The sequence below is a fragment of the Microcebus murinus genome, chromosome 12 (genome assembly GCF_040939455.1).
Source record: "Microcebus murinus isolate Inina chromosome 12, M.murinus_Inina_mat1.0, whole genome shotgun sequence".
In the NCBI taxonomy this organism is placed as follows: Eukaryota; Metazoa; Chordata; class Mammalia; order Primates; family Cheirogaleidae; genus Microcebus; species Microcebus murinus.
In genome coordinates this window covers 5,899,165-5,912,301 of record NC_134115.1, presented here as the reverse complement: position 1 = coordinate 5,912,301, position 13,137 = coordinate 5,899,165, and the positions used below count along the sequence as shown (strand labels likewise).

General features: G+C 48.0%; 1 long non-coding RNA gene across 1 annotated transcript; it reads left to right on the top strand.

The window, feature by feature from the left end:
- The first annotated feature begins 4,120 nt into the window (after positions 1–4,120).
- LOC105856663 (uncharacterized) lies at positions 4,121–6,569 on the top strand. The gene is made up of 4 exons (XR_012922166.1): positions 4,121–4,210; positions 5,585–5,645; positions 6,162–6,222; positions 6,484–6,569. It is a non-coding gene; the product is annotated as an uncharacterized LOC105856663 (long non-coding RNA).
- Positions 6,570–13,137: the final 6,568 nt, after the last annotated feature.

The following is a 13,137-nucleotide window of genomic DNA, read 5'->3' as shown; positions in this document are numbered from 1 at the left end:
AGAGTAATTTTCTTTTCTGGACACACTGGTGATACTCCTTTTGCTTCAGATCCCACAAATATGCATTATTTATGCCACACTTCAACTACTACTATTAAAATTGAGTATTAAAGTATTTAATGGCACTAGTATTTAATGGCACTTAGAATCATTCTTGATGCTTTACAAGTGTATAGAAGAAAATATAAAGGAAACAAAATAGCTTTTCAGTCTGCCCACCACCTTTATTGGCGTGCTTCTGCATGTTTCTTAACTTATCCCTGCATTGTTTGACGATATTTAGCAAGAGAATAGCAGACTTGAATTTCAGTTCTACCTCCAAAAAAAAAAAGGATCTTTGTTTGACTAATTAAGTATGTCACTCTTTTATCTGTAAAGAATGACATTAAATATGATTTTGGTGATCATTTAGAGAGTTAACTATGCAGTAAATTATTCTGTGATAGAAAATATGTATAAATTATAAATAAATTTACAGTGTTAGGTAACAAGAACAACTTATACAAGACCTCTGTTGGTATAACTAAGATTACCTTTTTATCAAGTACAAGATTATCTTTCTACAATCTGTGTATGTATAATTATATACTAACTATAAATTTGGTTATTTAGGCATTTATTGTACCAAAGGACTCACAGAAACAATAATTTATACCCAGTAAATGTTGTTCTTTGCTATCAGTGGATTGTTAGATTAAGTCCAAAGGAAGATGCAAGTATGGTGGGGGTTCCTTCTTGCCCAACAAATTTATACTCCCAACTCTCTCTTACCAGCCCATGTACCCCATTCACTTTTCTTACACAGAAATTAGGAAAGCATGATTCGGCAGGGGGTCCCCAAAGGCTGACAATCATGGTATCCTATGAAGTGTAACACCTCCAGGTCTCTAATGAGACAGACACACATTTACCATGACAAGGCTGTGTGGCTGAAACTGTGTATGCAACATGAGGGTTACTTACAGGAAAGTAAACTTCACAATGTGAAATATCTCTGTGGATATATCTTTGTGGGAATATTTGTTTTAAGTACTTAAGAATGGTCAAAGAATATAGGGGGAAAAGTACCAAAAAGAAATTCGCTCTCCTTTTGGGAGGATGTTTTTCTCTTTTTTCCTCTGCTTCCCAGCTGTGGAAATGTGTTGGAGCACCGGTCCCCACCTTTTTGGCACCAGGGAGTGGTTTCACGGAAGACAAGTTTTCCGTAGATCAGAGGGGCAGGGCTCAGGGAATGATGCGAGAGCAGCTGTAAATGCAGATGAAACTTCCCTGCTCGCCCACCACTTACCTCCTGCTCTGTAGTCTGGTTCCTAGCAGGCCACAGACTGGTATAAGTTCATGGCGCAGGGTGTGGGAGACTGCAGTGTTGGAAACCAAAGCTGTGACTAAAGTCCACAGCAGGGCCCAGGAGGACTCCCAAGGTCCCAGAGATGCCCAAGGACCAGAGGCTTATGAAATGCAGAAAAAGGTCTCACAGGCACTATGAGGAATAGCACGTAGCTGCAGTAAAATACGAACTGACAATAATGAGGAAACCAAAAGAGATCTGGAGTTCTTCCAAAGTGCCACATCCCACAAAAGCCCTTATGGATCTGTTCTGGGCACAGCAGTGTTGGGAAGTGTGGGAGGTAAGGGAAGTGCTGTGAAGCTCATGCCATCTGCAGCAGAGTGGAGGGCTGGCCCTGGGGAGACTCACCACCTCTGCAGGAGGCAGATAGGATGGACGGTTAGATGAACACAAGTTAAAATTCTGTCAGCAAAATCACGTCTGTGGAGGACAGGCATATGGATGAAGACACACACACAGAAGACCAGAGTCTCAGAGAACCCCGCTAGAGCCACACAGTGCTCCTGTGTATCCAGAAAGAGGACAGGAAAAGTACAAGTCTTACCTAAATGTGGGGTGAATGTTGCCAGTTCTCTCTGCTCTCCAGGTCCTGTTTCTCACTGGCAGATCTGCCTGCTGACATAGCTGTGGCCGGGTAGGGGTCCTGTTGGAAGGTAACTCCTTGCATGCCCAAGCCTGACTTTGTAGGTCAAGATGAGACCCACATCTCACTCTTACATCAACTGCAGAGGAAGTAGAACGTAGGAGTCACTGTGCTTCCCAATGATCCCAGTGGAACTCATTAAGTCTTAAGACCATGCTCCCCAGTTAACTAGTTGACTACACTGGGGACTGTCATGGCTCTCCAGTGACAATATCATAAAGGGTCAAGAGACTGTACACAGAGAAAAGCAACAGTAGCTTCAGAAGGTGTGCCCTTGAACATGTACCTTCATGACAAGACAATAAAACTCTAATGGCCATGATCCCATCAAAGCTTGTAAAACTTATGACCGACAAAGAATGTATATTATTTTCAAGGCTATGTTTCAAGTATTTTAAGTATTTTATGTAATGTAATAAAATAAATATATAATTATCTAATTTTATGTGACATAAATATTCTCTGTGTGAGGATTAAAAAGTGCAATCTCTGATCCCGAGTTCCTGCTGCCAAAGGAATGTCTAATGGTGTTAGGGGGAATTCTCTATAAAACTCAAAGCACCCTCTCTGTAAGTTACAGGACACACTTGAGGCTCCATGAGTCTGCAGGAGACAGAAGGTGAAAGGCAGGGCACACTCTGAAAAAGAGAATACATGTAGAAGACATTTGAGATATTAAGACTAGATTCAAACCCAGGCTTCAGTTTTCCAACCCTACTCTCCACCTTAAAGATCAGTACTTCAACTCACCCTAACCCCTTCCTGGTTCATGTGTGTGGCACATATGTTCCAAAACTCAGGAGAATTGGGACTGTATTTTGGGCAGAGTAAGAAAAAATGGGATCAAGACAATATTTGAAAGATTTTTATGGTTTTATGCCTTACATTTAAGTATTTTATCCATCTTGAATTAATTTTTATAAATGGTTAGGGATAGAGATTCTGTTTCATTCTCTATCCCTGACTATCTCTGACTATCCAATTTTCCCAGCACCATTTATTGAATAGGGCTTCCTTTCCCCAGTGTATGTGCTGTCTGCTTTGTTGAAGATCACTTGGTTGTAGGTAGATGGTTTTATATCTGTATTCTCTGTTCTGTCCCATTGGTCTATATCTCTACAAAAATAGTATGCTGTTTGGGTTACTATAACCTTGTAGAAAAATCTGAAGTCTGGTGATGTGATGCCTCCAGATTTGTTATTTTTGCTCAAGATTTCTTTGGCTATTTGAGCTCCATTTTGGTCCTAAACAAAGTGTAGATTTAAACAAAAGAGGGAAATGCTTAATTCTTGGATTTGAAAATAATGAATTAGTTTGTCAAATATGTGTGTGTGTGAATGTGTGTTACAGCAAGTTCCATAAGTCTTTGTGTGGCTTTTATAACTCAGAATTGCTACTTACTAAAGAAAAATCATTTGGGAGTTTATTTATATTTTTGTTAACTTAGTCTTATGGGTTTTAAGAAGCAAATCACTAGTTTGAATTTTTGTGTCAGAACATGAGTAAAGATAGCAAATGTTAATATAAACAATAACAACTAAAATAATCAAATTTCACAAAATTAAGTATTAACTAAAGTTCGTTTCTACTTCTGAATCAATGAAAATAGAAAACCTATTATGTGGGAAAATTAGGAGGAGATTTTCAGAGTACAAATCTCTAGAAAATAAGCACAATTCCTGGGAGAATTTCAGCTTTCAAAGCCTATGAAATTGTTAAGCTCAAGCCAAGATCTCAAGGGGATAAAAGGAATCAGGTAACGTCTGGGTTTTGGGGGGGAAAGAATAGAACATTGGCTGAGGTCTATCTCTGACAGGTTGAGTCTGAAAGAGGATCCAGAAGGCCCAGGGGGTGGAGGGATCAGCAGGGCAGGGTGGTGGGGGAGGGGCCGTGGTCCAGCCTCCTCCTCTCAGCATCCCCCACCCTCGGGAGCCCTTTGTGATGAGGCCACAGCTCTGTGATGCAGGCCTGGGCCCTGGTCAAGAGGCCCAAGGGAAACTCCCAGGGCTCAGTTGCTTTAGGGCAACAGTGCGATTCAGAAGATGAAGAATAATCTCCTGCCTCTGAAAAGCATTAGTCCCCCATGGGTGGGGGGTTCCTGGGTGTCCAATATCTTCCTGGTCTTTATTTGTGGACTGGCGCTCTTCCTCCTGTTTGTACTCTGCCGCCAGAGGGACCCATCCTCACCAAGGCCTGGGCAGAAAAGAAGCGTCAGGAAGGTAAGGAACCCTTGGCCCAGACCCAACAGGGAATGATCCTCTCTTTTCTTTCTATTATTATTTCTTCTTTTCCACATACACTAGAGACTCCCAAGATGGGAATCTTCTCATCTTCCTGGGCAGGGCAGGGCAGGGGTAGAGTGGCAGAGGATTTCTAACTGAAGACCTCCTGTGTGGGTACAGGAAGCATCAGGGCAAAATCAAATGCTGGGACTCAGGGGCGAGGATGGGACTATAAGTTGAGATCTCTGAGGGAGGACGGCCCTGGGCCCTCGCTCATGAGTCACCACCGTCTTCCCGTGGCTGGTGCCCGCGCGGCCCTTCCTCTGCGCGGGGTGACTGTGGGCTGTGCCGAGCCTGAGCGCCTCCCACCAGGGCTGGGGTGGCTCTGGCCTCCTCCAGCAGCAGAATCCTGAGAGCTCAGAGGTGCCTGTAGGTCTGAGTCAGTGAATTTCTCTAGTAGAGTGTTAATGGGAAAGAGCACAAACTCTGTAAAATAATCTGAAGAGGTTTACTCTGAGCTGAATGTGTGTGAGCACAGTCTGGAGCACATGGCCTCAGGGGGTTCTGAAAAAATGTGCCTAAGGTGGCCAGGTGAGAGTTTGGCTTTATACATTCATGGAGACAGGAATTACATGTAAAATCATAAACAAATACATGGAAGGCGTACATTGGTTTGGCCCCAAAAGGCAGGACATCTCAAAGTGGGGGCTCACAGGTTACAGGTGGGTTCAAAGATTCTTTGATTTGTAATTGGTTAAAGAAATGAAGCTTTGTCTAAAGGCTTGGAATGTTTCAAGTTAAGATAAGGAAGTCTGTTAATCATAGATAAGCCAGGGACATATACACGACTCAAGTGATCTGTTGAGTAAAATGGCAGCAGGTGTGGTGAGACCTTTGTCTGGCATGGCTTTAGGCCTAGTAATGATTTTGTAGCTTACCGTTGCAATGACTATCTTCAAAAGGGAGGGGCATAATGAGACATAATGAAGCCCCCTCCCTTTTGGAGTTAGTCATTGTAACAATAAACTAACAAATTGTTAGAAGCTCCCTTCTCCTCCTGGCCACCAACTCAGTTTTAAGGTTTTTCTGGGATCCCCTTGGCCAAGAGGGCATCCATTCAGTTGGCTGGGGGGCTTAAGATTTAATTATAGTTCATAAGAAGAACAGTGACAGAGGAAATCTATAGTTCTCCCATAGAAAATCCGTCTTTGCATTTTTCCACTTGAAAAATGAATAAAAGGAAAGAAAAGAAGACAGGGGTCCATTAGCCAGACACAGAAGGCCACGTCCTCCATGAGCACTGAATGTCCGCAGCCTATCTGGGGGTGACTGAGGACTGGTCCCAGCCCCTCAATCTTTCTTGTCTCTCAGCACCCAGTGGAGAGGACAGGGAGGAGGCCCAAGAGCAGGGACAACAACAGCGCTCTGAAAGGTAAGGCTCTGCCACTCTGCCTGGACCCCCTGGGGGTGCATAGCTTCACTGTCCCTGAGGGACGAGCCTCTGAGGAGGTCAGCTGCAGTGGCCTGGACTGGTGGGGAGGCTCCTGGGAAGGAAATCAGAACCCAAGGCTCTTCTCAGACCCATGCTGGGAAGGAGGCCAGGTGGGCCAGGAAGAGGTGCTGCCCAGGAGGGCATGAAGGGACAGGGGACCCATAACAACCTGGATGCGGAGGTGGGGCCTCCAGGCCCAACTGTGGATAGCTGCTTGACCTGGCTAAGGCTGGCTCTTCTCTGAGGGGACCCCTGTCTTCAGGTGTGAGGGCCCTGAGGGATGGACGCGGGAGCAGTGCATACATGGTAAAGCACTGCCCACCGTACTTCCTGCTGTCATGGCCTTGGACACTGATGTGTGCATCCAGGGCCTCAACCTACCCTAGAGGGACATTCAGCCACTTACAAGATCCCAAGGCCCTTCCCTTGCCCTGTAACCCGGCTCCTAATTTCCAGTTTGCAGAGACTGCCTGAGGGAACTGGAAGGCGCTCGGGACCTGACTTTGCTTCTGCAGAGGTGAGGGACTCTCCCCTTCTCTCCCTGTCCTCCTTCCTACTAGGCTCTGGGATGCCACCCCAGGGCCTGAAGCCAACCTGGGAGGGAGGAGAGCATGGGATGGGGACAGGGTGTGACTAGAGCCCTAGGGCCAGGGAGATGCAGAGCTTTGTGAAGTCAGCATGGGGGCGGAGGAGGGGCTGTGGGCTGCAGGTGCCCACCCCTGCCCCGCCCCTGGCCCCGCCCACCCCTGCTATAGCCTGTGCCTCCTGTCTCCTGCAGCTACCTGGAGAAGCTCCCTGACAAGAGGGGCTCTCATCAGCTCTCATGCCCAGACCCCCCGGGGGAGGAGTGCAACCCAGCACCTGCCAGCGCCCACCGGCCACGTGCGGAGCGTGTGCAAGATGCTTCTCCTGCCACCTCGTCCCCACTGGCATCCCCAGCTCCCTTGACCGAGCACCCCCCGCCTGTGGCCTCCACGCTGTCAGTACAACCTCAAGGAGACCAATCTGACTTGAAGAAATCCCCCCCAGGCACCGTCCCAGAGAGCTCACCTCCAGGTTACTCTTGTTTGGTGCCTGCTGTGTGGGCCATCTCAGCCCTTGAACGCACCATTTTGTTCCTCTCCCGGTGGTGGGCAGCTGCCAAGGCCCTGTTCTCCCCCATCTTGCCATACTGCAAGTCCCAGCAAGAGCCTCTTCGCCACCATCCACCAGGAGCTTGGTTCTGGGGAGACCCCACATATAGGCAGATAGAGGCTGGTGGCCCCACTTTCCTCAACCCTTATGTCTGGAAGCTCCTGGATATATTCATCACTAAGCGAGCAGCATTGAAGCTGGGGAAGGAGAAAGAAAAGGAAGGGTCACTTCTGAAACAAATGAGCCCAGACTACCCCCGGGGTTCTCTGGGGAACATGTTAAAGTCACTGGGTGAGGAGCAGGATAACAGAACCCCATGCCCCTTCTGGAACATGCAAGACAAACCAGAGCAGCTGTCTGGTCCTCAGGGTGAATTCCCAGGGAGGGGTTCATGTGGGGCAGAAGGCAAGCACAGGGCTTCCCTACCCTCCCAGCCTCCTGGGTCTGCAGGTGAAAGCAGCAAGGAAGAACAGAAGATGAGGTCCAGGCACTCTGGAAGATTCTCTTGGAAGGGCTCTCTAGGGGTCAGAGAAGAAGAGGACCCAACTGGGGATCTAGGGCAAGATCTGGAAAGAGTCCCAGAAGATCCATGTACAGGTTCAAGAAATACCTCAGTGAAGGTTCTGAAGGAGGAGGAGGAGGCAGATGGTGACTTGATTAGGCCCCGGGGGCATAAATCGGAAAATTACTTACCCAGGGGCCCAGGGAAGCAGCAGCTTGAAAAATCTCTGAAATCTCACTTGGAGCGGAAGCTGGGGAAGATCCACAAGGGCATGGTCCCTGTGCGTGTGCGGCGGTCCTGGCTTACGGCCAGCCATGCCGTTGCCAAGTCTGACACCCTCATAAACCCCAGAAACCTGGCACCCCAGAGCAGTCAGAAATGCTGTGTGAACACCTCACAGGAGCTTTCCTTCCTTGATCCCGGCACTCAACAGACGCTACAAGTACATATTATACGGTTTCGGGTGAGGCACAGGTGGAGTTCCAACCTCCAGTCCCGGGAGCCCATAAATCTCAAGGCTCAACCCCCATCACTTGCACTCTCCACCATTCCCTCCGTGGACATCGGTGAATTTGGGGACAACTCCATAGTCGAGGCTGCCAGTTTCCTGGGAGAATCACCCTTAGGAAGGTCCAAGAGAGAAGGCGATAACAGAAAGTCAGTTCTCACCCTGACTGGTTTTCTCCCTGTCCCCTCACCAAACTCCAACACTTAATATGCACGTGAGTGTAGGATCTCTGGGGACCAGTAAAATCTCCCAATGAGCTACAATTTCTGTTCCCCAGGATCCAGAAGAGCTATGTCTCCCATAATAAACTGGATACATGCAGAGAAAACCTGCTTTCTCATGCTAGCACATCCTCTATATGCTAATGGTTTCTATTGTTTCCCAGTAGATGTGTTTTCTGTCATCAGAGGAGGTGGCTTCTGTCCATGGGGTGCTGGGACACAGGGAAGGGGTCAGAGTCCACTCTCCCTTAGTGCAGCTTCTAGAAGGGAGGGGCATGGAGGAGGCTGACAGGGGCTTGCAGACCCACTCTCACCCTGGGGTCACTCACTGCACCTTGTTTCCATAACCCAGTCATTAAAAAGAGCTTTTTGGGACTGGTAGGACTGGCAAGCCCTATGAAGACTCCACCCTGGGAGCTGGCTCACCTGTCTTTCTCCACTTTCCCTCTGCTGCGAGCTCTGTGCGGCTTATGGAAGAAATACCCCTCAGGCTCCAGGAATGTGGGGACTCACAGGCTCTGAAGTGGGCTGGGAAGTTTGAGGACTGGGGGTGCTGGCCTTGGGTTCAGTGGAGAGATCTGGTTCCCATGGCTTTATGGTGGGGATCAGAGGACCCTTCACAGCCCCTGCCTGCCAGCAGAAATGGGCTCTGCCAGCCCCTCTGGGCTCTGCCTTGGTGACAGGAGCATGCCCCTCCTGGCCTGATCCTTCCTCCCTTTGAGAGCTGTGGCCAAGACAGGACCAGTGTGATTGGGTACAGAAGGAGGTGCTGGGGTCGTGTCCACCCTCCAAAGCCACCCACCTTCCCCTCTAGCATGACTGCATGCACAGGAGCCATCCGGTGGTGGCACATGGAGGACCAGGCTGGGGTGTGGGAGAAGAGTTGGAGAGGTGGGAGCCAGGCAGGCAGCAGAGCGCATACACACTCTAAGTGGAGCCCGCCCGCAGGTGCACCTGCAGGCTGAGGTGGTTGGGCAGCAGCCCCATGGTGAGGGGCTGGACCAGGAGGCACAAAGCTGTTGCAGGAAGGTGGCTTTGCCCACTGCATACGTGACCAGCCTATACCATCACCTCTGGAATTCCAGAGAGGACAACTGGATAACCAGCAGGAAAGCCAGTTCTTGGTGCCTTTGGGATCACGGCTTGGTGACTGTCACAGACACGTGGCCCCAGGGTTGCCGGGGGTGGGGAGTGAAAGCTGGTGGAGCAGGGCCAGCACCCAGGATGCTCCTGGAGCTGGTCCTATCTTGGCCAGGGATGGGGCAGTCTCCAGGGGGCCCAGCAGCAAGGGGGGCCAGGACCCCGGGAGGACTGGGGCTGAGCAGTGACCTCAGAAAGATACCCTCACAGAGAACCCCCCATAGAGATCTCTGACAAAAACTGCACCGAGAGACCCCACAGACACCTCTGACAGAGACCCCTTCAGTGATGTCTGAGTAAGAACCCCTCAGGGACCTCTGGCAAAGACCCAGAGACCTCTGACAGAGAACCAACTGAGAGATCCCCACAAAGACAATGACAGAGACATCTGGCAGAGACCCCCCCACCACCAAAATTCCCCCAGAGAGGTCTGAGAGAAACCCCTACAGAGACCTCTGACAGAGGCTTACAATGAGAGACCCCCCCACAGAGATATCTGGAAAAAGACACCTGCAGAGACCACTGACAGAGCCCAGAAAGAGAACTCTGACAGAGGCAGGTACAGAGCACTCTGAGACTTCCACTGAGAGACTTCTACAGAAACCTCTGACAGAGACCTCAGAGATCTCTGAAGATGACCAATATTGAGAGGCCCCCAGAGATACCCGACAGAGACCCCCATAAAGAACTCTGATAATGACACCTACAGAGACATAACAGAGATGGAGACCTACAGAGAGCTCTGACAGAGATACAGAGACTTACAGAGACCTCTGATAGAGACCCCCACACAGACCACTGACAGAGATCCCCACAGAGAATTATGGCAGAGACCCCACAGGGATCTACGACAGAGTTCCCCACAGAGTCCTCCAGAAAGCACTCACCCAGACTCCCACCGAGACCTTTGACAGAGACTACAACGGAGACCCACAGAGAATCCCACTGAGACCCACACAGAGACCTCTTCCAGAGACTCCAACAGAGAACTCCAGGGAATTCTGACAGAGATCAATACAGAGATACCTCAACAGAGAACTCTAGCTATGATCCCCATGGAGACCTCTAACAGGGACACACACTAAGAGATCCCCACATAGACCTCAGACAGAAACCCCCCAAAGAGACCTCTGATGGAGATCCCCACAGAGACATATAGAGTCCTCAGACAGAGAACCCAACAGAGGTCTCTGACTGAGGCACACATAGAGACCTCCAGAGAACTCTGACAGAGACCACACTGAGAGATTTCCAAAGAGATCTCTGACAGAGACCCCCAAAGAGACCTCTGACATTGACATTCACCAAGACCTCTGACAGAGACTGCCATAGATAACTCTAACAGAGACCCCCACAGAGACTTCTAGAAGCCTCTGACAGAGACACCCACAGAGAACTCTGACAGAGACTACCACTGAGAAACCCCCACAAAGACCTGTGACAAAGACATCCAGAGATGTCTCATAGAGACCCCCACAGAGACATGTGTTATAGAAACTCACAAATACCTCTGATAGATTCCCACAGAGACCCACACAGAGAGCTCTAGAGATCTCTGATGGAAATCCCCACATAGATCTTTTACACAGATAAACATTTAGAGAGGCCTCTGGGACAGATACCCACTGAATGTCCCCCACAGAGACCTATGACAGAGATGTCTGAGAGAAACCTATAGTGAGACAACCCCACAGAGATATCTGATAGACACATGCACAGTGAGTACTGACAGAATTTCCACAAACACCTCAGAGAGAGATCCAAACACAGAACTCTGACAGAAAACCCCACAGGGACTTCTGACAGAGACCTGCGCAAGACCTCCAGTAAGCTCTGACAGAAACCCCTACAGAGACCTGCAATGGAGACCCTCCCCATAGAGAACTTTAGAGAGTTCTGACAGAGACTAACACTGAGAGACCTCTGACAGAGACCCAGAGAGAGAGAGACTTTCACATAGACCTCTGACAGAGATCCCGACAGAGACCTCTGACACAGACCCCCACAGATACCTATGAGAGAGACACCAAATCCATGGAGACCTCTGGAGACCTCTGACAGAGACCTCCACAGAGACCTCTAGCAAAGACCCTCATAGGGATTTATGACAGAGACCCACACAGAAACCTGTGACAGAGACCTCCCCATGGGGCTTCTGACAAAGACCCCCCACAGAGACACCCATAGTGTACTCTAACAGAGACTCCTAAAGAGACTTCTGGAAAGACACCCCCCACAGAGAACTCTGTCTGAGACTCACACAGACCTATGACAGAAACCCCCACAGAGACTTCTGATAGAGAACTTCATGAATCTTCAGACACTTCTGACAGAGGCCCCCCCAGAGACCTCTAAGACAGAATCCTACTGAGAATTGTGACAGAGACCCCAACAGAGACATCTGACAGAGATGTCAACTGAGAGACAATTACAGGGATGTTTGACAGAGACTCCCACAGAGACCAATGACAGAGACCCCCAACAAAGACCTCCAATAACCTCTGAAAGAGACAATCATAAGACCTCTAGAGACCTCTGACAGAGACCCACAGTGAGACCTATGACAAACACTCACACTGAGAGACCTACATAGAGACCTCTGGTAGAAACCCCCACAAAGATCTCCAAGGACTTCTGAAAAAGACCCACACAGACACTTCTAACAGAGACCCAACTGAGAGACCTCCACAGAGACCTCGGGCAGAGACCACCACAGGGACTGCTTACTAGTCCGCTGGAAGGACCTCTGACAGATAACTCCACAGGGACCTCTGACAGAGAGAAATATTGAGAGAGCCCATTAGTGACCTCTGAGAAAGACTCCCACTGAGAATACCACAGAGATCTCTGACACAGTTGCCCCCTAAGAGATTCCCACAGGACCTCTGACAGAGAGCCCTACAGAGATCTCTAACAGAGTTCTACACTGAGATTTCTGATACAGACCCACACTGAGATACTTCCACTTAGATCTCTGACAGAGACCTTTGACTGAGACCCTCACAGAGACATCCAGATACCTCTGACACAGACCCATAGTGTGCTCTAACAGAGACCTACACAGAGACTTCTGAGACAGTCTCCCACAGAAACCCCTATCAGAGATCCATACTGAGAAATTCCCAGAGAAACCTCTGACAGAGATCTACCCTGAGACCTTCCACAGAGCTCTCTGACAGAGACACATCACAAAGACCTCCACAGCAACATCTGATAGAGACCCCACAGATACCTCTGTCAAAGACCCACAGTGAGAGACCTTCTACAGAGAGCTCTGAGAAAGACCCACACTAGGAGGCTTGACTTAGAGACCTCATATCCATTCTTTGGAGCACAAGATGGAGATCTCAGAGATTCATCCTGTGCCTCAAAAAAATACTTGTGTATTTCTGTTGCACCCGTGTAAACCTTAACTCTTTCAAAGAGCCAATATAATGTTTTGAGGAAAATCTGTAAAATTAAAGTAGTATTAAAATGTTTAACTTAATGGTACAAAGAAACTTCTATATTATTAAATATAAGTCACTTGTAAGTCAAATATGAATATCCTTGTAATTTTTGAAATTCTTGAAAGTAATATTTAGGTGTTTACAGAATACAAATTAAAAAGCAACTTTACTTCAAAATAGTCTTTCTAATATGACACAAATTTATTTAAAATCTATTACCAAAAAGATATGTGTTTAAAATAATTTACATATGCAACTTGCAACAGCTACATCTATTATGGTAAATCTGCTGTTCAAAAAAAATAAGCACCTACACCTGACCCACCTGAACATCTAATATGCTGAAAAGTCTAGAAAACCAGTTGCTTATTAACAATCATATGCAAAATAGAGTAGTGATAAATAACTGCATACATTTTCCATGTTTAAAAATTATTTCTGAATTATTCAAAATAATAAAAAATGTCCCTAAATATTA